The sequence below is a fragment of the Octodon degus genome, unplaced genomic scaffold (assembly GCF_000260255.1).
Source record: "Octodon degus isolate 3935 unplaced genomic scaffold, OctDeg1.0 scaffold00224, whole genome shotgun sequence".
Taxonomy (NCBI): domain Eukaryota; kingdom Metazoa; phylum Chordata; class Mammalia; order Rodentia; family Octodontidae; genus Octodon; species Octodon degus.
In genome coordinates this window covers 740,235-765,180 of record NW_004524800.1, presented here as the reverse complement: position 1 = coordinate 765,180, position 24,946 = coordinate 740,235, and the positions used below count along the sequence as shown (strand labels likewise).

At 37.0% G+C, this 24,946-nt stretch overlaps 1 pseudogene; it reads right to left on the bottom strand.

The window, feature by feature from the left end:
* Positions 1–939: 939 nt before the first annotated feature.
* LOC101572235 overlaps positions 940–24,946 on the bottom strand; it is a 28,406-nt pseudogene continuing 4,399 nt past the window's right edge.

The following is a 24,946-nucleotide window of genomic DNA, read 5'->3' as shown; positions in this document are numbered from 1 at the left end:
GAATATAAGTAAGTTTTTACTTGAAAATATTAAATATATCTGATCAATTTCTACCTCTCAATTATGTATCCTACAAGCATATTCACATAATTACCTGTACTAAAGTCAAATATTTGTCTCCAAATCATGCTTTTACTTGAAACAAGAAATATTACTGGCTTAAATTGAAAATTCTCAAATTTTACAAGAATATGCATATCTATTTAGAAGAACATTATTGCAATAATTTGCATTTCAAATTGAGTTCAAAATATTTTGAGAGAAATAAATTGAGAGAAAATACAACTGTCTTTTCAAATTTGCTTCCTTTAAAATGATATTTTTATTGTTAATTATGTCATTCCTATTTTATTACTCAAAACAGAAAAGCATAATGAATTCACAATAAACTAAAGGAATATTTTAGCCAGGATCTAGTCATTAGAAAAATAATTGTGTGTTACTGCATAGTTTTCTACCAAACCTTATAGATATTGTCTACAAAATTATGTATTTTAAAATTCAAAAAGTACTATGAATATGAATTGAAATACATAAAGTATAGAATATATATATATATATATATATATGTATATATATATATATTCCAGTCATTTAATAACAAAATCTTCCCCACTCTCACCCCATCACAGCACCCAGACAGTCACAGATCCAGTCATAGGTGGGGGCTATAGAGACCCAGGGTAAATAAATACAGGAAAAGAGAGGTCTGTCCGGTGCCTGCTCCCCCATGTCACTCACTCCTGAGGATGAAGAATGCCTCTTCTCTGCTCAGCCACCAGCACAGAGCTCTGTCCACAGGATCCTGGAGCCCATGCACCTAACCAGACAGCATGAGAGTTTCAGGGCTGGCCAGGGGAGAAAAGTAACTGGTCTGCCACTAGCATAGGTTGGCTGGCCTGTCTCTGCCATGTCCAGCTGCATGAGGACCATAAGCACTCACACAGGCCTTGCCTTCTTTGCCTTCTTCTCAGGCCTCAGAGCTTCATCATGAGCTTTCTGCTTCTGTGCCAGCTTGTTGGTCTCTCAGACTTTGAGCCTTTTGCTAAACATGATCTTTTGGTAAAGGTGTTTCTCCTGCTTTGTAATCACCAGGATGACCAAGGGTGTAGCCTCACTCTCCTCCCTCTGGGCCAGCTGCTTCTTGTCCTCTAGCTTCATGGTGCCTCCCTCACCCTGGGTTTCTTCTCCTCCATCTTCTGCTACTCCTGCCAGGAGTAGGCCTCTTCCTCCTTCTCTGAATCAGCCTCTCCATCTTCTTGCTTTTTTTCCTCCTCATCATCACCTTGATTCTCTTCTTGTTCCTACTCCTCTTCCAATTCTTTCAAGCTTACTGGGTCCTCTCCTTGCTGCAAAGCCAGCAGCTTCAGCTTCTTGGGTGGAATGTGATCTCCTTCCTTCTCAAACACAAAGGGCAAAGGGCTCGGGGCAGCTGCACACCAGTGAAGTATTCTGCCACAGGGAGGAGGTGCCAGGCATTGACACAAACACCCACTGAGGCTGCACATAGTACCTTTGCTGTCCAGGCCTTTAGACAATCTTGTGGGTGACTGAAGAGTCTGTGACATCATAGATGGCCTAACACACAAAGATTTGTCCCAGGACAAATCCCATCCTTCAAACTAGTGATGATGAAGGCCAGGGCCTCTCGGGGCACCTCGCAGTTGAGGAATAACGTCAGGCATTCAAAGATCTTCTTGTGCTTTTCTTGAGCCTCCAGCTTCTTCCTGCAGTTCCCTTCCTGTGCTGACATCTCTCCATCAGCAGGAAACTCATCAGCCTAAGTCTCCTCATCCAGCACGGGCACCACCACATGGGCCAAGTTGGCATTGAGGGCTGCCAGTTTCTCTATGGAGCTCTTGGAATCCAAAGTGAAGTATCCTCCTTCACTTTCACCTCTGTTCAGGCCTGATCCTCAAGCTTTGGCAGACAGTGGAGTTTGAGCAACTAGTAGAGGTGGAACTTGACAAAGCCCAGCAAAGTGGTGTAGCATTCAGTGAAAATGGCCATGATCCAGTAGTCCACATCTATTGGGTGATCATGGGAGAAGAAATAGAGTGTAATCCACATGATGGGCTGCCCCAGCACCACAGCCTAGCAGTAAATTCCTTTAATGGACATGAAGATGTTTTTCAAGGCACAGACAGCAATGATGTATTGCAAAAACTCCATGGTGAGCCAGAGGCACTACTGGATGGTCTATATGTGGCACTTACCTATCCACAGGAAGGTGGAAAAGAGGAAGAACATGGACAGGGAGTCATCCAGGCCTTACAGAGGATCAACAAATGTATGGTACCACTCCTTGATGATGTGCTCAAGTTTGTAGATGGACTTATTATCCTTCAGATGTTTTTCAGTGTTCCACTTACTTTTCCCACAGGCCTTCTGGACCTTCTGATTAAGCACTTTGTATTCCCAGAATTTGTTGACAATGGGTTCATGGAGGAGAAACTTTTTTTTTTTTTCCGGAACTGGGGATTGAATTCAGGCCCTTGCACTTGCCAAGGAAGGGCTTATTCCACTGAGCCATCTCCCTGGCCCCAAAACTTTGTGTCTTTAACACAGTTTTTTTTTTCATTTTTATTTATTTATTTATTTATTTATTTATTTTTTGGTGGAACCAGGGATTGAACTCAGGCTGCTGCGCTTGCCAGGGAAGCGCTTATTCCACTGAGCCATCTCCCTGGCCCCCCTTTGTGTCTTTAATGAGAGAAAAAGGTTTGGACTGCTGTGGAGCCATTGTTCACTTTCTTCTTATGTTTAGGCTTATGGGGATGAATGCCCTTCAGGATGCACAGCTGCCTAAAGTCTACCAGGATCAGCTGCAGCTTCTTCTGGGCTTTGTTTTAGGTAGTGTAGTTAGTGTCACAACCTCATTCACAGTTCTTTTCCAAGCCTCCAATGGTTCCATGTTGAAGGCTCTAAGAGGTTGGCACAGAAATACAGTATGACTTCCTCCCCAGTATAGAATGTCTTATGAATTTTGTGGATATATATGCCAGAATACAGCCATGTAATTTAAGACTGTTTAAAGAAAGTGATGATAATAGTCAGCGAAGAAATATTTACTCATTAAATACTTTTTGTTGTGTGTGTGGAGTGGAGGATTGAACTCAGACCCTTGTGCTTGCCAGGGAAGCAGGTAACTTTTTGATGGAGATGGGTTCAAAAGTGATTAGGACTGCTATTACTTCAAAAAGTACCTCGTGTGGTAAGGGCACTGAGGTATTCAGGAAAAACATATACCAAGCGAAAGGATATGGAAAGTTAGACCAAAATAAAGAAGAAGAAAGTCAAAGAACAACATTAGTTTCAATTTGCTAAGTGTGAAATGACTGTCTCTGAAGGCAACTGCTTTAGAGGCCAGAGAAAGCAAAGTTAGTGAGGGCTGCACAATCAGAGGAAACTTTCTGGAAAGCATAAAACTTCAGTAGACTTGAAACACTTGTTACACTCAGAAAAGTGTAAGAGTAACATTGGTCTATGTGAACAAAGTCATGAGAAAAATCACAGGACTAATGTTTGACATTAATGAATTACAGTGAAGTAATTTTTGGGGCCAACATTAGAAAAATTTTGTTTATTAAAGTATTATTCTGACTAAGTACAGCGGCTGTGGATTTGGCTCAGCGATAGAATTTTTGCCTAGCAAGCTGGAAGCCCCGGGATCATACTTGGCACAAGAAACAAACAAAAAAAAAAAAAAAACACCTCCCCTAAAAAACAATTCAACCAAATAAAAGTAACATTTTTAAAAAAGAACAAAAACAAACAATGAAACTAACTGAGTACAATTTTGCAAATAATGCTTTCCTCTGTAAATTTTCATGCTCTCAAATGAATGAACAGTTCAAGTCTACAATTAGTAAGTAGCTTTTACAAAAAATTCAGTAAGTTAGGGATACCTTTGGATCCAGTCCTAGCCCAGGCCTGGTGAGTGTATGGAAGAGCTTCCTGCTGCCCTGCACCAGCGGGAAATGCAGGTCCAAGCCCAGGTGCAGCGTGGGTGAGATCCTCTTCCACCCCCTTGGGAGCCCCCCAAATCTCAGCACACCCCCACCCCACCCACTGAGTGAGAATTTCTGTGGCATTCTGGGGACCCCCAGATCCAGTCTTACCCCAGGCGGGTGAGTGTGGTTGAGACCCTCTTGGGTCACCCACACCACTATGCAGTACCCCTCCACCCAGCCCACCAGTGAGAATTTCTGTCGCTTTCTGGGAACCCCCAGATCCAGCCCTAGCCCAGGCCCAGTAAGTGTGTGGGAGAGCTTCCTCTACACCCTACTCCACTTTGTCCCCTCCAGAATCAGCTCAGGCTTGGACTACAGACCTGGGGTGAAACGCTGCAGCTCCAATCCCTGCAGAGAGTATAGGGGACAAGGCCACTCACCTAGTCCAGGAGCAGAACAGCTTGCCAGAGGGGCACAACAGTTTCACTGCCAAGAGCAGCAGCAGGAAGGAGTTGAGCACAGAAGCCAGACCCAAGCCAGGCACAGCAGAATAAATTCAAACTTTGTAGATCTGCACCTGAACTTCAGTAGGTGCTAAGGTTATAACTGCACCAAAGCTCTACAACGAAGGTCAGAAAACAGTGCTACATAAAATGACAATGAGAAGGAACGCAATGCAATCTCAGACCCCAAACCCACCCATAACAACTGCAGAGGACACTAACATAGAATAAATGGGGAATCACACATCTGAAATCAATGAATCAAAACCTTCTGAAATAAAAAAAACAACTGCAGAGAAGTATAGAGGAACTCAGATTGGAAATGAAAATCTAATATCCAATACTACAATCTTAACAAGAGACCTTAACACCCCCTTATGCCAAAAAAGATAGGTCAACCAGACAAACACTCAGCAAAGAAATAACAGAACTGAACCAGAGCTTGAAACAAATGGACTTGGTGGACAAATACAGAGTGTTCCACCCAAACACAGCTGAATACACATTTTTCTCAGCTGCACATGGGTCACTCTCCATAGCCCAATAACAGCCAATGAAATACTAGATGTAATAAAAAACCTACGGACAAAGAAATGTCCAGACCTGGATGGATTCACAACTGAAATCTACAAGAAATTTACAGAAGAAGTAGTCCCTATACTCCACAAACTCTTCAATGAAATTGAAAAGGAAGCAATTCTCCAAAAGTCGTTCCTGGAGGCAAGTATTATACTGATACCAAAACCAGGGAAAGACGCAACTAAGAAAGAGAACTACAGGACAATCTCCCTCATGAACATAGATGCAAAAATCCTATATAAAATCCTAGCAAAATATTCTAAAAGAGTTCCATAGTCCATAATAGTATTTGGTCTTCCGCTTGACTAGCAATGTCAGAAGTTGTTGACCTGAGTCTTCTACATCTCAACATAACACCATGGCTTTACTTCTTATACTTCATTTTTATACTGTTCTGCTGGATGGTTAAGACCAAGGTAAAGCAGGACCTATGCAACAAGAGTTGTAGCTTTTGGGTCTGATAAGGTCAGTGAAATCCCCTCAGGATTTATCCTGAGATCCTCTACCTCAAATTGTAGAACCTTTGTCAGTGGCTGTTATTGGGCTATGGAGAGTGACCCATGTGCATATCAAACATCTTAGGCATAACATGGAACCGGTATTTTTCATCAAGTATTGATATGTTGAAATTTAAGTCCCTCTAGAATATGATGAAAAAACATTTAAAAATTAGAATATATTTTTTTAAAAAGGCATAAAGATTTATATACTTCTTATGTTTACAGATAAGTCCAAAAATCTAACCATATACAAACTTGAAGCAGATATTCAGACAGATAGTGTGGTTAAGCTCAACAGCCTAGGTTATATGCTAATAACAATAAGCTTCTCTACTGGAAGGTTAACAACCTAAGTTTGCAGACCAAAAATTAGCAAAAAAGGAGGGCTGCAAGGAAGGTCAACATTCTGGTCCTAGCCTTCCTAGGTCAATTAAGACTAAGAACATGTGAGAACTTGTACTTTAACATCGTGTAACTCAGTTGTGTCCAAATTTTCTGATCAAGGAGATTATGGGGCCAAAGAAGAAAGTGATTGATGATGTACAGTGTGCCTAAGGAGAGTCACAGGGAGAGAAAACTTTTTCTCAGGCTTTCACAAAGAACAAATTGACCAGGCAACGGCCATGAGTCATCCACATGGCTGACACTGACAAAGGATCTACAATCTGAGGTACAGGGTTTCCGGACAAATCCTGAGGGTATTTGTCTGACCTTATCTGATCCAAAAGTTATAGTTCTTGTTACATAGATTTTGCTTAACCATCCAGCAGAAATGCATGAAAATGAAGTACAAGTAATAAATCCATGTTCTTGGGTTGAGCTGTAGGGGACTCAGGTCAACAACTTCTGACATTGCCAGTGAAGTTGAAGGCCCAATACTGTTATGGACTACTGAACAATTTTGGAATATTTTGATGTGTTCATGTACCTATAATATTTAAATGATGGCACTAAACAAAAAAGGGATATAAATGAATGACTATTTTGTATCTGTGTATTCAAAGTTATTATGATAGATATATAGCTACATTCTCTTAATTCAAGGAATAGAGGGATTTATTCTAGTAATGTTTGTGAATAAGATACCATTTCTACATCACGTATAACAGATAACCACTAGGAAGGCAGTATGCAATGTATTAATTATTGGAACTGTCCTCCCAATTTGATTTGAAACTGTCTGATTGCTATTTATTTCTCAATAACATTAAGGAAAAAATGAGAAATAAAAGAAAGAAGTCACAAATAAATAAATAAATAAATAAAATCCAAGCAAATAGAATACTGCAAATCATCAATAAGATCATACAACATGACCACAAAGCATTCATCTCAGGGATGCAAGGATGATTCAATATTCGAAAATCTATCAATGTAATACACTATATCAATAGAGCAAAAACTAAAAACCACATGATCATCTCCATTGATGCAGAAAAGGCTTTTGACAAAGTCCAACACTCATTCATGTTCAAAGTCCTACAGAAAATTGGAATAGATGGCCTCTACTTCAATCTGGTAAAAGCCATTTATGAAAACCCAATAGCTAACATAATCCTACACGGGGAAAAACTGAAATCTTTTACTGTTAGATCTGGTACAAGACAAGGATGTCTTCTATCACCACTCCTATTCAATATAGCTCTGTAATCATAAGCTACAGCCATTGGACAAGAGAAATAAATAAAAGGAATAAGAATAGGTAAAGAAGAATTTAAATTATCATTATTTGCAGATGATATGATATTTTACTTGGAAGACCCAAAAAACTCCACCAAGAAGCTAATAGAATTAATAGAGAAATTCAGTAGTACACCAGGTTACAAAGTCAATACACAAAAGTCAATAATAATAGCCAGTGAAATACAATATGTAATAAAAAAAAACTAACAAAAATAAAAGTCCAGGTGCTGATGGAATCACAGCTGAATTCTACAGAAATTTATGGAAGATATAATGCCTATCCTCCTCAAACTCTACAATGAAATTGAAAAGGAAGCATTCCTCGCAAAATCATTTCTGGAGGCAAGACTTATACTGATACCAAAACCAGGGAAAGACAAAATTAAAACAACTGCAGATAAGTATAGAGGAACTCAGATTGGAAATGAAAAAAGAAATCCCTGAATTAATAGGATCTGCATTAGAGAGTCAAATGCAAAAACATATAGAGGAAACAAAATGCCACCAGGGACAAGTGCAGGGGACACTATTTCAGCTGAAATGTATGAATTAATAGTACTGACAGTAAATAAACAATAGCAGAAAGTTGTAGAGGAACTCAGAGTGGAATTCTTTTCTGAAATAAAAAAAGAATTCTCAGAACTCAGAGCATCTGAAGAAAAGAACCAACTACAGAAACATAAGGAGGCAACCCAATCTGAAAAAAACACTGCAGTGAAAGAATTTATAACTGCTTCTAAAGAAGACATTGCTAAAAAAAAATAGAGGAGATTAGAAAAGTGACGGATTCCTTGAATGAGCAACACAGGAAGAAGTAGATCACATGAAGCAGAGTCAAAGAGATATAGAGGAAATTAAAATCTCAGTCACAAGCTTGCAAAACCGTTTAAGAGAAAGTGAAGACAGAGTTTCAGGTCTTGAAAAGTCTGTGAGAAGGTGAGAAAAGATCAGTTAAAAAGAACTAGGATGCAGGAAAAAAAGTAATAGGGCAAACAATTAAACACAGGACAAACAGGAGTAAACGACAACAAGTAAATAACATGTCAATCATAAGTCCATACATCTCAATTCTAAACATCAATGTAAATGGACTCAATTCACCAATTAAGAGAAATAGACTGGCACAGTGGATTAGGAAACAAAATTCAACAATATGTTCTATACAAGAAACACATTTAACTCATAAAGGCATTCATAGGCTGAAACTCAAAGGATGGAACACAATATTGCATGCCCCAGTAGCTCTGAAAAAAGCAGGGGTGGCAATCCTATTATCAAACAGTATCAATTTCAAACCAATAATGATCAAGTGAAATAAAGAAGGCCACTATATACTGATTAGGAGAAAAATTCAAGAGGAAGAGGTAACATTCATAAATATGTATGTACCAAACATGGGAGCACGCAACTATGTAAAGCAAATCATAATGGACATGAAAAATCTAATACGTACACACTCAGCCACCTTATCTTTGCTGAAGGGGCCAAACATGCCTACTAGAAGAAATATAACCTCTTTAAGAAGTGGTGCTGAAAAAACTGGCTCTCTGCATGCCAAAATGTAAAACTTGATCCACATCTATCACCACGCAGTAAGCTAAAGTCAAAATGGATGAAAGATCTAAATATTAAAACATAAACCCTACATCTCTTGCAAGAGAAATTAGTAGCCTCTCTTGAAGATATAGAGGTAGGCACATTTTCATGAACAAAAAAGAAATAGCACTGGTAATACTTGAAAGAATTAACAATTGGGACCTCCTCTTACTGAGAAGCTTTTGCACTTCAAAAGAAATTACCAAGAAAGTGAAAAAGACAACCCACAAATTAGGAAAAAATTTGACTAATAAATACTCAGACAAAGGTCTGCTCTTTAGAATTCATAAAGAACTAAAAACCATAAGGGCCCCCAAAATTTTAAGACCCAATCCAGAAATGGACATCCAAGATGAACACACACTTCTCACAGGACAAAATTAAAGAAGCAATCAAATATATGAAAAAATGCTCCACATCACTAGCCATCCATGAAATGCAAATTACAACAATATTGAGATACCATCTCACCCCAGAAAGAATGGCTATCATATACAAATCAACTAATAATATATATTGTGTAGGCTCTGGGGAAAAAAGGAACCCTTCTCAACTGCTAGTGGGAATGTAGACTGGTGCAACAATTATCGAAATCAGTGTCCAGACTCCTTAAAAATCTAGGACTGAAAATCCCATTCAAGCCAGCTATCCTCTTCCTGGGAATTTTCCCGGAGGAACTGAAAACGTCAAATCATAAAGATACATGTGTACCCATGTTTATAGCAGCACAATTTGTGATAGCCACAACTTCAAACAAACAAGATAGCTGTCACCTGAGAAATGGATGAGAAACATGTGGTATTTTTATACAATGGAGTATTACTTAACTGTAAGGAATGATAAACTTGGGGCTGGGTAGATGGCTCAGTAGAATTAGCGCTTCCCTGGCAAGCACAAGGACCTGAGTTCAATCACCGGTTCCACCAAAACAAACAAACAAACAAACAAAAAGAATGATAAATTTGAAGCATTTATATTTAAGTGGATTGCACTTGAATATATACTCATAAGTGAAATAAACCAGACCCGCATGTGTAAATGGTATAGTCTCCCTAGTATAAGAACTAAAAGAAAAGAAATAGAAATAGTGAGGTATGACAAAACTAAAAGGAAAGCAAGAAATTTAGGATTAGACAACAAAGAGGAGGCAAGCAGAAAAGCTAGAAAACATGACAGGGGCAAAGCCATACATTTATACACACAAGATGGTGTATATAAGGTAAGGCAATGATCCTGAGAAACATCAGCAGGTTTTTGAAACTAGCGGTTTTTGAAACTAGCGGTTTTTGAAACTAGCGGTTAATTGGTGGGATTCTCACCTTGATTAACTCTATATGCTGATACCTGTGAACTAAGCAACTGCACTGAAGATAGCAATGTGTAATAGTAGGGTTATGCTTGGAATGCCTGTCTTTCTAGTCTTCAAATATGTACTGGTTGTCATAACATACCAATTATTGTCATACTGTTTCTCAAGTAAATTTTTGTTTTTTTTTTTTTAAAAAAGAGTAACAAATGAAAAATAGAGACAAGAAAAAAAATGTCATTGGACTATCCTGCTACAATGTTATTTATGGTTAGCTACCTAAATTTCTGTTTAAAAATATGTAATTGTTTATTCATATTGTTTTAAATTTTTTTTATATTTTAAATTATTTGTTCATATTCTGTAGGCACTTAAAGTTTAACATATCAGTTCTTGATGGAAAACACCTGTTCCATGTTGTGCCTAACAGGTTCGATATTCAGACATATAGTTAGGTTAAACCCAACTGCATATGTTGTAGGGTAATAATAAACTGCTCTCCTGGAGCGTTAACAAGCTATGCTTTCAGAACAAATGTTAGAGAAAAAGAAGGGCTGCAAGGTCATCCAACATTTTGGCCATAGCCTTTCAAGGTCAGTGAAGACTCAGGACATAGGAGAACCTATGCTGTAACATCATGTAACTCAGTTGTGTTCCAAATTTTCTGATCAAGGAGCTTATGGTGCCACAGAAGAATGTGGTCAATGACATAGAGTGTGTCTAAAGAGAGTCACATGGAGAGAAAACATTCTCTCAGGCTTTCACAGAGAGCAAAAAGGCAAGCAATGGCCATCACTTATCAACACGGTTGACAATGACAAAGTATTTCCAAAGTGTGATACAGGGTTTCAGGATAAATCCTGAGGGGATTTGACTGACCTTATCACATACAAAAGTTACAGTTCTTGTAACATAGGTCTTGCTTTATCTTGATCCTAACCATCCAGCAGAAAACAATAAAAACAAGGTATAAGGCGTGAAGCCATGTTGATATGCTGGGCTGTAAAGTGCACAGGTCAGCAACTTCTGACCTTGCCAGGGCTGTGAATGACCCACTACTCTTATGGACTACTGGACTATATTGAAATGTTTTGCTGAATTCACGCACCTACAATATTTAAATGACAATGGAATACCCTTCTCTGACAAAACTAAACAAAAAAGAGTGATACAAATGAATAACCAGTTTGTATCTGTATATTCAATTTGTTAGGATAGATGTACAGCTGCATTCTCTTAATTCAACAAATAAGATTTACTCTAATAGTGGTTGTGCAGGGCATGTCATGTCTGCATCTTGTAAAATGATTAATCACTGAGACAACAATTTGCCATGTATTTGTTATTGAAACTGCCCAAATGATCGGTTTTGAAACTTTTTTAATACTGTTTGTTTCTCAATAAAATTATTTTTAAAAAAGCATGCAGAAGATTCTCAGGATCATTGCCTTACCTATCTTGTGCATATAAATGTATGGTTTTTCCCCTGTCACGTTTCCTGTTCTTTGTCTAAGCCTCAAGTACTAGCTTTCCTTTCAATTGTGTTATACCTTTCTATTTTTATCTCTTCTTTTGAGTTCTCATACCAGGGATAATATATGATATTTACACATTTTGGGTCTGGTTTATTTCACTTATGAGTATATCTTCAAGTGCAATCCACTTAAATATAAAGGCTTCATGTTCATCCTTCTTCATAACTGAGTAATACTCCATTGTATAAAAATACCACATCTTTTTCCTCCATTCCTCAGGTGATGGGTATTCTGGTTGTTTCCAAGATTTGGCTGTCACAAATTGTGCTTCTATAAACATAGGTACACACATATCACTATGATATGATGTTCTCAGTTCCTTTGGGAAAATTCCCTATAGGGGATATCTGGTTTGAGTGGGATTTCCATTCCTAGATTTTTAAGGAGTCTCCACACTGATTTCCATAATGGTTGAATCATTCTATATTCCCAACAGCAGTGGAGAAGAGTTCCTTTTTGCACACAGCATCTCCAATATTTTTTCTTGGTTGATTTCTCTATGATGTTCATTCCTTCTGGGTGAGACCGTATCTCAGAGTTATTTTAATTTGCATTTCCCAGATGGATAGTCATGTGGAGAATTTTTTCGTATATTTATGCTCTTCTTTAATTTTGTCCTCTGAGAAATGTGGGTTTATCTCGAACACTCATTTCTGGGTTGGGTCTTTAAATTTTGGGTCCCTAATCATTTTTAATTCTTTATAAATTCTAGAGAGCAGACCTTTGTGTGAGTGCTTATTAGTCAAGATATTTTCCTAATTTGTGGGTTGTCTTTTTCAGTTTGTTGGTAATTTCTTTTGAGGTGCAAAATCTTCTCAATAAGTGGAGGTCCCAGATGTTAATTCTTTCAAGGATTACCAGTGCCATTTGACTTTTATTCATGAAATCTTTGGCTACCACTATATATTCAAGAGTTGCTAGTAATTTATCTTCCAAGAGATTTAGTGTTTCCGTTTCAATGTTTAGATCATTAATCCATTTTGACTCTAGCTTAGTGCACAGTGATAGACATGGGTCAAGTTTTACTTTTTGGCATGCAGAGAGCCAGTTTTTACAGCACCACTTGTTAAAGAGGCTATCTTTCTTCTAGTAGGTATGTTTGGCCCCTTTGTTGAAGATAAGGTGGCTGCATGTGTTCATAGAGGTTTCTGCATTTTATAATCTATTCCATTGATTCTCAGGCCTATTTTGTTGACAATACCATGATAATTATTTCACAGTTGCTTTGCAGTATAATTTCAAGTCAGGGATTTTAATGCCTGTTGCCTTATTTTTGTTACCCAGGATTGCCTTTGTTATTCTAGGTATTTTCTGGTTCCAAAAAATTTTAGGAATGATTTCTCTAGGTCTGCAAGGCATGGAGTTAGAAGTTTGATAGAGATTACTTTAAATCTCTACTTTGGAGCATGGCCATCTTCACAATGTTGGTTCTTCCTATACAGAAGCATGGAATATCTTCCCTGAAATCCTTTACAATCTCTTTTCCCAGAGTACTATAATTTTCATTGAAGATATCTTTGACTTCTTTAGTTAGATAAATTCCAAATATTTCATTTTCTGACATACAAGGGTAAAAGTTATTGTTTCTCTAATATCTGAGTGTGTTTGTTATCTGTGTAGAAAATCCTATTGAATTTTCAACAGAATGCTGTTGACTTTGTATACTGCTATGCCTCTGCACTAGTGTATCAATTCTAGTAGTTCTTCTTAGAGTTTTTTTAGGTCTTCCAAGTGAAGTATCATGTCATCTGCAAATAATGGTAATTTAACTTCTTCTTTACCTATTTTTATTCATTTTATTTCTGTCTCTTATCTCATGGCTCTAGCTAATGATTCCAGAACTATATTGAATAGGAGTGGTGATAGAAGACATCCTTGTCTTGTACCAGATCTGAGAGGGAGATATTTCAATTTTTCCCCATTTAGAATATTGTTAGTCATTGTGTTATCATAGATGGCATTTATCAGATTAAAGTGCAGGCCATATATTCTAATTTTCTGTAGGACTTTGAACATAAATGAGTTTTGGACTTTCTCAAAAGCTTTTTCTGCATCAATTGGGACAATCATGTATGTTTTAGATTTGGCTCTATTGATACAGCGTATTAGGTTTATAGATTTGTGTATATTGGACCATCCTTGCAACCCTGGGATGTATCATACCTTGTCAGTGTGAATAATCTTCTTAATGATTTGCTGTATTCTTTTTCCTAGGATTTTATTGAGAATTTTTGCATCTATGCTCAGGAGTGACATTAATCTGTAGTTCTCTCTTTAGTTGCATCTTTCCCTGGTTTTGATATCAGTATAACTTGCCTGCAGGAATGATTTTGGGAGGATTGCTTCCTTTTCAATTTCATTGAAGAGTTTGAGGAATATACAGATTACATCTCCATTAAATTTCTTGTAGAACTCAGGTGTGAATCCAACATTACCTGTACTTTTCTGTGCCGGTTTTGTTTTTTATTGCATTTCGTATTTCATTGGCTGTACTGGGTTACTGAGAGTTGCAATATCTTCTTGATTCACTTTTTGTAAATTTTACCTTTCTAGGAATCTGTCCATTTCATCTGTGTCTTCTATTCTGTGAGAGTATACACTCTCAATGAAGCTATTGGTAATCTGAATTTCCACTGGATCTGTGGTAATTGCACTCTTTCCATTCCTTATTGTTTGTATTTGAACTTTTTCTTCCCCCTCTTTGATGAGGTTAACTAGGGGCTTTTCGATTTTATTTAATCTTTCGAAGAAGCAGGTTTTGATTCATTAATCATTTGAACTGTGTTCTTCATCTCGATTGAATCAATTTCTGCTCTGATCGTTATGAGTTCTTCCCATATTTGGGTTTTGGATTTGGTTTGCTCTTACTTTTCTAGATCCTGTAGGTGCGACATTAGGGAGTTTATTTGTTCCCATTCTGTTTTCTTAATGTGTTAGTTCACAGCTATAAATTTCCCTCCGAGAACGGCTTTCATCACATCCCATAAATTCCGATAAGTTGTGCTTGAATTTTCATTGAGTTGTAGATATTGTTCACTTGTTTAATTTCATCTCTGACCCATTGATTGCTGAGTAGAATGTTGTTTAATTTCCATGTATTTATGTAGTTTTTCTGGTTTCTTTTGTCATTTATTTCCAGTTTCATTGCACTGTTGTAAGATACTATACATGGGATAATTTCTGTTTTCTTGCATATACTTAAGCATGAGCTATGGACTAGTGTGTGTTTTATTTTAGAAAATGACCCATGTGCATCTGAAAATAATGTGTTTTCATCTGTGGTTTGATGGAACAAGTTGTATATGTCCTGTCTTAGTTACTCTTCTCTCGTTGCTGGGACAAATACCCGACACTCACAATGAAGGAAGGAAAGGTTTATTTAGCTCACAGTTACTGGAGGTTTCAGTCCATACTCAGCTGGGTCCAACGCAGAGCAGCACATAGCAGAGAGCAACCTTTCATGGCGGCGGCAAAGAGCAAGAGTGCAAGGGAGGGGTAGCAGCAGTTCAAGCAGCTAGCTTCTCTTCCCACCTTACATTGTAATGCAAATTGCCTGTCCCAGGGTAGGGGAAGTACTCACACCTATGGGTACTTGCCAGTATTTACCCACCTATGGGTAATCCCAGCAGTACTAAGACCCATAATTCCAGCCTTGGATCACACATAATCCCAGTGGATCATGAGTTAACACAAACTCTGGAAGTCCTCACCCCATGACTGCATGAGGCTTTGGGGGGACAACTAGACACAAACCATAACATGTCCACTAAGTCCATTTGTTCCAAAAGATAAATATAATATTCAAGGTCATGTTTCCCTTACCCATGTAGACAGGCACAGAAATGTTGTGTTAATCTTCTAGACAACTTCTAATCCAGTAAACTTGATAATTAAGCTTAATGATCACATTTGTATCTGGAAAAAGGGAGGTTACACAAAATACTAGTCTTACTTGTAGTAGAACTGCAAGAAGTTGCCTGGATGAGCCCCATGCCTTCAGGCAGATGAATATTTAACTAAATTTGTGTTCTTACTATAAAATATGGAAATAGCCAAATCTAGCCTAAGACATCTATTCCATATCATATTTTCCTCATTAGTTTAAAAGTCTTATCTTTTGTAATATGAAATCTCATACATACATGAATGTATGTTGTGATCTCAAACACAAGGAGATTCTGCTAATTTCTTTTTAGTTGAAATTGACAGATTCAGTTTTATATTATTTTGCAAAAGCAATAATAAAGAGTTCATGCTAGCTCAGTAATTCAGAACAAAATAATCATAAGTTTTTCTCTTTCTTTCAAACCTCTATTCCTTACCAGTTTTTCTCAACTTCTGAATATATTCAGAAGAAACAAAATTAACTTGATGGAAGAAAGAAAATTCACAATAACTTTTCTCCAACTGACCTCAACCTCTCTATTAAAATGCAAGTATACATTGACATGGAATCTCAGTAACATATAAGTCAAGCCACCAAAAACGTTTAACCTCTTTCAACCTCTTCTAAAAATTGGGCCAAAATGTTATAGTTCCCTTGTTACCATCAGAGTGAACTCTTAAACACTAAAGCTATGGACATTGGAACTAACATCTCTACAGAAGCTGAATCAGAGATGAAACTCCTTTATGTAAAGAGTCCTTTCTGGTCTTCATCTGGGTCCAAGAAGTTTAAATTTATAATCTCATGAATAAGTTATTGGAGTTTCCATCAAGTTAATTCCAATCTACCACTTCCAGTGCAACCCACGTCAAGAATAAAGGTGTATTTACAGTTATGGAGAGCCAAAGGGTCCTAAGTCCAGCCATAATAATGACCATCTGGATTCATGGTCTTAACCCAGGATCACCCAGGTTTTATTCAGTCATGGAGGAGGAGTGGTTTGAGGATGATGACTGAGAGTGGCAGGAAGTAGGTGATACTGGGAGCTGGGCTAGGTAAGAGGCCCGTATTTACCTCTGCAATATGCAGAGAGAAGGATATGCAGAGAGTCATCTGCATTTCACAATTGAGATAGTATTTAATGTTTTCTGATCCATGCCTCAGCTCTGATGTGTAATCTGCCAAACCCCAGGAAGTCATAGACTCTATCTTAAGGCTTGATCCCAGCTGGCAGTGTGGAGCATTGGCTTTTTATCCAGGCTCAACCCAGCTCATATTAAGGAGCAGCAGGCATGAGTTTCTGGGGAAACATACTTACCATCTTCAAAGACTACCACTGATACCTCTGTTAAACCTATATGTATTGCTTAAAACCAATGAAAGGCGTAAGGAACAAGTCATAGCAGCTCTGTACATACCAGTACATGGAAATAGAGTCAAGCACAGCCAAAATGGAGACAATTACTCTTCATTCAAGGAGAGTTGCCCAAGTGATCTTCCACACCTTTAGTCTATTGTTCCTATTAAATTCACATTATCTGAAAGTATTTTTGCAAGCAAAAGTATTTACTCTCAATCCATGTTTAGACAGTTCTTTTCACTATCAAAGTTCATCTATATGAAGACATTCCACTTCCATTGCTCAATCTTGCCCTGAACATGTTACAAATTACTGTATAATTCTCTAGGCATAAGCGTCCATCCCTTAGTTTAATTACCTGGTATAATACGAATACTCCATTTTTGTTTTAATTTGTGTTATTGAATATAATTGTTTTCTTTATGCACAGTTTTGTTTTCTGTAGTTTCAATTATCTGTAAGCAAGAGGTCTGAGAATAATAAATTAAAATTAGAGAAATAAATAATTCATAAGTTTTTAATGGCTGATTGGTGTGATGAAATCTAGTCATGTTGTATTTTACCCCACCCAGGATGTGAATTATCAATTTCCCAGCATATCCATGTTGTATATGTTATCTTTCATTATCAGTAAATAGCTTTCTTAGTTTTCAGGTTGACTGTCACAAGATCACAGTGAAGTAACATTTATTTACTCAATAACGACTCCAATGTACAAGAGTAGTGATGTTAGCAATTCATATAAGGCCAAAGAAGTCCTAAAGTGATTTCTTTAGATTTCCTTAAGTATACAATGATTCCTTTAAGTGTAACCGTGAAATATCTCAACTTTAAAATGCTGAGATTATTAAGATCTAGGGTAAGAATGAATCTATATAAAATAGTGAAAACGAAAAACAAATTTCAGCTAGTTTTGCTCGCAAACCTTGAGCTTCAAATTATTATGTCCCATGAATCAAGGTTCTCCTGAGGAATATAATAAATTGAACAATGCTTGGATATGTGTGTGTGTGTGTGTGTGTGTGTGTGTGTGTATGTTGTGTTTGTGTAAAGTTATGAGACAAGTTGTATTAGATTGGCTGACATAATCAGAAACTGAATAATTAGTTTCACAATGGCAATATGAAGGCTAAAAAATGGAAGAAATAAATAGATGCCAAATTCAAGAAGCTAGAAGCTTCAGAACAAGAGGAACTAATGATCCCACCCAAATCCAATACTAGAGGATTAAAAATTCCCCCCAAAGAGTTGCTGTTGAACATCTACATTTGAGTAGTACTGAAACTGGAGATAATTTTCATGGATGATGGCAGTAGCAAAAACTACACAAAGATAGACAGATTTGAGAACTTTGTACCTAATTTACTTTTTGTTATGTTTGGGCTCTCATCATATTAGATCATTCTATCCTACTTCAGAATTGGTCTCCCTTACTAAGTTCATTGTTCTACAAGACAACTGTCTGAAAATTCCCCCACAAACCCAGAAGTGGAGCATTTTCTAGATACTTTCAGTCCAGTCAGGTTTTCAACCAGATTAATGTATGTCAAATGGATATGAAAGTGGTAATGCAATGGAGTAATATTCTGACATAAAGAGCAATAAAATTGGTCCAGTTGGATAGCTCAGCAGATGAAAGCACCTGCTTAGGCAGATGCAGGGACCAGGGTTAAATCCCTGGCCCTACATGTGGAGCACACTGAGGTGGAGATTGACACTGGGCATAGCAGCACATACCCGTAATCCCAACATTTGGGAGGCTGATAACAGGAGGATCACAATGAGTCCAATTTGTGTAGTGAGACACTCTAGGCCCTGTACTAAATACATAAAACAATAAAATAAATGTAAATAAAGAATAATAAAATTTAGGCACATGGAGGTAAATGATGTACCTTAAAACCATACTATTAAGTGAAATAAATCAAACAAATGAGCTTAAATATTGCACAGTTTCTCTCTATTTCAGTAGGAAGATATCTTAGTTACTATTCTTTCTTTGCTGGGAGAAATACCCTACACTCAAAATGAGGGAAGGAAAGGTTTATTTAGCTCACAGTTACTGGAGGTTTCAGTTCATAATTAGCTGGCTCCAAGGTACAGTGGCTCATGATAGAGAACAACCTTTCAAAGGGGCAGCAAAGAGCAGGAGAAAAGGGAGGAGTAGCAGCAGCTGAGCCTTACAGTGATCTCTTCCCTCCTTATAGTGAAATACAAAATATCTCTAGGTGACTCTCCTTAGGCACACTATACATCTTCCATCACTTTACTCTGTGGACCCCATAATCTCCTTGATCCAGATATTTGGGACACCCCTGAATTACAGGATGTCACAGCACAGGTTCTCTTATGTCCTCAGTCCTCACTCACCTTGAAGGGCTGGGGCCAAAATATTGACTATCCTTTTAGCCCTTCCTTTTCTCTAATTTTTGGTCTGCAAACTTTAGTTGTTAAACATCCAGAAGAGAAGCTTAATGATATTATTACCCTGTAACACAGGCAGTTGAGTTTAATTTCACTATCTGTCTGAATATCAAATGCCTTAGACATAACATGAAACTGCTATTTTCAACCATGGATATTCTAAACTTTAAATCCTTAAAGAACGTGAAAAAAACCAATTAAACTTTTTTTACACAGACATTTAGAAATCAATCTATATATAAGATTGTAGCAGGACAATAGTATGACTTTTTTTTCTTGTCTCTTGTTTTCTTTCAATAACTTTTTAAACATTTACTTTAAAGAGAGTATAGTAATGATTGAAATGACATTAGAAGCAGTACACATTTAAAAGACAAAAATGATAGGTATGTCAGAAATGGTTTTAGTTTTACACATTGCTATCTTCAGTGAAGTTGCTTAGTTCACAGGTATCAGCATATAGAGTTGGTCAGGGTGAGAATTCTACCCATTAACTGCTATTTTCAAAAACCTGAAGATTCTTAGGACCATTAGCTTAACCATTTTGTTTATATAAATATGTGATTTCACCGAGAGCAAATTGGTCAAACAATGGTCGTGACCCATTCAGATGGCTGGCACTCACAAAAGATCTACAAGATGCTCTATGTGGTGTCACGGTAAATCCTAAGGGGGTTTGACTGACCTTGTCAGATACAAAAGTTCAATTTTCAGTTATGTAGGTCTTGCTTTCATTTGGTCTTAACGACCCAGCAGAAAAGTATAACCACAATGCACAAAAAGTAATGCCATATTAATATGCTGAGCTATAAAAGGCTCAAGTCAACAACTTTTGACAATTGCCAATTTTGCTGCTAATCCACAACTATTATGGACTATTGGAACATATTGTGATATTTTCCTGAATTTAAGTACCTACAATATTTGAACTGGGATCAAGTATGAAAAAGTCCTTTAAAGACTTTTCCAAATACAGCTTCTCTATCAACAATGGAACATACAACTCTGACAAAACAGGGGATATAAATGAAAGACCATTTTGTAGTGAAAAAATATACATGTGTATACAAAATAGGATAGATATATAGCTACTTTCTCTTAGTTCAATGAGAAGAAAGATTTGTATCAATATCGTTTAGACAAGAGATCTGTCTGCATCTTGTACTGTGAATAACTACTATGAAGGCAACAATATGCAATGTATTAATTATTACAACTCTCCTACTAACCTGTTTTGAAACAGTTTCATTGCTGTTTCTTTCTCATTAAAATTAATTAACAATTTTTTAAAATTTAAAAACTGCAAATTACCTACCCCAGGGCAGTGCAACATTCACACCCACAGTAATCAATCACAAACTCCAGGAGCAGACCAATGACTGCATGAGTCTTTGAGGGGACACCTATAAACAAAGCATAACAGATGGTAAATTAGACAGAGTCTCATTATATAATTCAGGTTACATAGCCCAGGTTAGCCTCAAACTCCAGGTGATCCTCCTGAATCAGCCTCCTGAGTGTTGAGATTACAGGCAACAGCATACAGTTTACATGGTTTCTCTTATGCAAGAAATCCAAGATACAGATGACCAGAAAACTTTCCAAGTTGGAAAGGGCACAGGAGACAGAGATAGAGGACAGAGGGAAGGCAAAGGGCATCACAAAAAGAAGTTTTACAATTGGAAAGGAGAAAAGAACTAGAAGGAACAGGAACAGATGTGTTTAGGAAATAAAGATGAATTAAGGCATGTTATGTACATGTATCAACTTTCTATGATAATGTAATCATATACGTACTTCAAAGTACAAATAGATGGTGTTGCATAAAGAAGAAAATATCCTCACTTAAAATGCATTTAAGTAAGGCATAGTGGCACACACCTGTAATCCCAACACTTGGGATTCTAAGGCAGGAGGAATGCCATGATTTTGAGGCCTGCTTGTACTACATAAGTGAATTCAAGGCCAGCCTGCACTACATAATGAGACCCTGTCTAAAAATTTGCATCTAAAAAATATCTAACCTACTAAAAGTCATATGTTACATAAACTATTTTAATGAACTCAGAATATTTATACCAACTTAGAGTGGGAATACTAGTCTAACTCAAAAATTATTTTATGCTAAAGAGCTACAAATGTCATATACTGTATTGAATGCTTGTATACAAGAATGCTAGCAACACAATACACTACACAGTATCAACTGTTTCTCCTAATGTAACTATGGTGGCTGACTGAGAAATGTGTTTTGATACAACCACTTAGAATCACAAAACAGTAACCCAGTATATATCAGTATCCAGGAAAGGTCAAAATTCAGAGTACAGAGTCTACTGTATATGTATTCTTTCCACACAATGATAAATTTAAAAAATCTTTTAATGTTACCATCAGGAATCTGTCATCATCCATACATTGTTATATACATTTACTAAGCTTTTACTTGCTTAAATAAGAATACATTATACACATGGGGAAATCAAAATAGATATTGCCTTTACCAGTAAAGTATCTCCAATATTGTATGTAGGATGAGAATCTTACACAAAATAAATAAAAACTATATGTAGTACAGAGTCTACAGGGTCTGACTACATAGATCTGACTCACAGTGATCCTCCTGTGTTCAGCCTCCCAAGAGCTGAGATTACAGCTGTGCGGCACCATGCCCAGTTTCAATTGCCCTCTCAGCATGCCCCAGGGTTGTGGGGAGGCCAGTACGGCACACTAGAGATCAAACACTGGCTGCTGCATGTGCCTAAGTGGGTGCTTTAGTCTGCTGAGCCAGCATGCCAGCCCTTGCCAGGGGTTTTTGGCATCTTTCTTTTTAAACTGTATTTGGTACAAGGTCTCACTATGCAGGTCAGACTCATAGTGATCCTCCTGATTTCAGCCTCCCCAGCTCTGGGATTACAAGTGTGTGCCACCACACCTGGTCTCGGTGACTGGCTCAGTGCACCTCAGGGACAGGGCCAGCACAACAAGCTGGGGATCGAAACCCAGTCCCTGCATCTGCCAAAGCAGGCTCCTAGTCCACTGAGCTATCTGGCCACCCCAAAACTATTATATTCTTAACGACAAAGTATGGAGATATACACCTTGACCAAGTACACATGCATATTTTCAAATCTTCTGCCATGGATACTTTAGGAAAGATATTAAGGACTACTGGACTATTCTGAAATATTTTGCTGAGTTCACACACCTATAATATTTAAATGATGGGACTAAACAAAAAAAGGGATACAGATGAATGACCATTTTGTATCTGCGTGTTCAAACTGGTTAGGATAGATATACAGCTGCATTCCCTTAATTCAATGAACAGAGGGATTTCTTCTAATAGTGTTTGTAAATAGGAAATCATGTCTGCATCTTGTACAAAAAAAAACTAGGAAGGCAGTATGCAATGTGTTAATTATTGGAACTGTCCTACCAATTTGAAACTGTCTCATTGCTATTTATTTCTCAAAAAATTATGGAAAAAAGAGATAGAGATAGACTATGCCGGTGTACTATCTCCCCAGCCCAGAGGACTTAGTATTAAGAAGTTATTCTCTATTATTATTGTAGAAATCTAATACATTTCAAAATAAATAGTGGTATAATTACAAAAAATAAATAACAAAAATTAAAAATGCTGCTGTAAAAACTGGTTCTTTACATGCCAAAAACTTCAATTTGACCAAGTCTATCACTATGCACTAAGCTAAAGTCAAAGTCGATTAAACGTCTATATACTAAAAGAGAATCACTTAATCTCCTGGAAGAGAAAGTAAGAAGAACTTTTGAAGACATAGGAGTAGGCAAAGAGTTCATGAACAAAAATGAAATCACATGGGTAATACTTGAAAGAATTAGCAATTGGGACCTCCTCTTATTAAGAAGTTTCTTGGCATCAAAATAAATTACCAACAAAGTGAAAAGAAAACTCACAATTTTGGAAAAAATCTTGTCTAATAAGCACTTAGACAAAGGTCTGATGTCGTCTAGATTTATAAAGAACTAAAAAGCATTAGAGTCCCAAAATTTAAAGACCCAACCCAGAAATGGGCATCCGAGATGGACACAGTTCTCAGAAGAAGAAATTCTAGGAGCTAATAAATACATGAAAAAATAAGCCACATCACTAGCCATCTATGAAATGGAAATTAAAACAACACTGATATACCATCTCACCCCAGAAGAATGGCTATCATAAAGATACCAACGAACAACAAATGTTGGAAAGGCTAGGGGAAAAGGAACCCTTCTCCATTCCTGGTGGGAATGTAGAGTGGTGCAACAATTATGGCAATCAGAGTGGAGACTCCTTAAAAAACTAGGACTAGAAATCCCATTGAAAAAAGCTATCACCCTATTAGGAATTTTCCAAGAGGAACTGAAAACAACACATCGTAGTGATATATGTGTATCTATGTTTATAGCAACACAATTTGTGATATCTCAATTTTGGAGACAACCAAGATGCCCATCACTGGAGGAATAGATGAAAAAGATTTGGTATTTTATACAATGGAGTATTACTTAGTTATAAAGAATGATAAAGTCAATTGAGTTACAGTCTTTCACAGAGAGCAAATTGTTCAAGCAATTGCCATGACTCATCCATATGGCTGACAATGACAAAGCATGTACAAACTGTGGTACAGGGTATCAGAATAAATCCTGAGGGGATTTGACTCACTTTATCAGATACAAAAGTCACATTTCTCGGTATATATTTTTTGCTTTATGTTGGTCTTAACCATTGAGCAGAAAAGTGTAAAAACAAAAATAAAAATTAAAGCTATATTAATATGCTGAGCCGTAAAAGGCTCAAGTCAGAAACTTCTGACATTGCCAGTCTTATGGAAAACCCACTACTACTATGGACTACTACACTGGACTATATTGGAACATTTTGCTGAATTTGTGCACCTAAGATATTTAAATGACAGTACAATGGCCTTCTCTGACAAAACTAACCAAAAAATGGGGATACAAATGAACTACCATTTTGTATCTGTATACTCAAAATAGTTAGGATAGATATACAGCTGCATTCTCTTAATTCAATGAATGGAGAGATTTTTTTGAAAGTGTTTGTGAACAGGATATCATGTCTGCATCTTGTGCAATGAATAACCACTAATACAACAATATGCAATGTATTAATTCTTGAAACTGTGCTAGGAATCGGCTTTGAAACTGTCTCATTGCTATTTGTTTCTCAAGAAAATTATTTAAAAGAAATAAATCATATTGTCATGTAAAGTCTGTATTAGTCATCTTTTACATTGATGGACACAGTAAGTAACATCATTAATTTAAATGACAAGTCTATTTGGATCTCAGTATAGGGAATTCTGTCTGTGGTTATCTGGCTTCAAGACAGGAACATCATAGAATAAAGGGGTGATAGAGCTGACATTCAAAGTTCATAGCAGCAAAGAAGAAATGCAGGCAAATAGTACCAGAGGGGAAATTTTTTCTACTATTTTATTGCATAAAACAACATAGTATCACACAAAGTAATTCTTACTGTAGCATAATGTTGCCTTTTATAAGAAATTAATCAAAAAGGAAAAGGAAAGATTTTTTTCCTCTTCTCTTCTCTTCTCTTCTCTTCTCTTCTC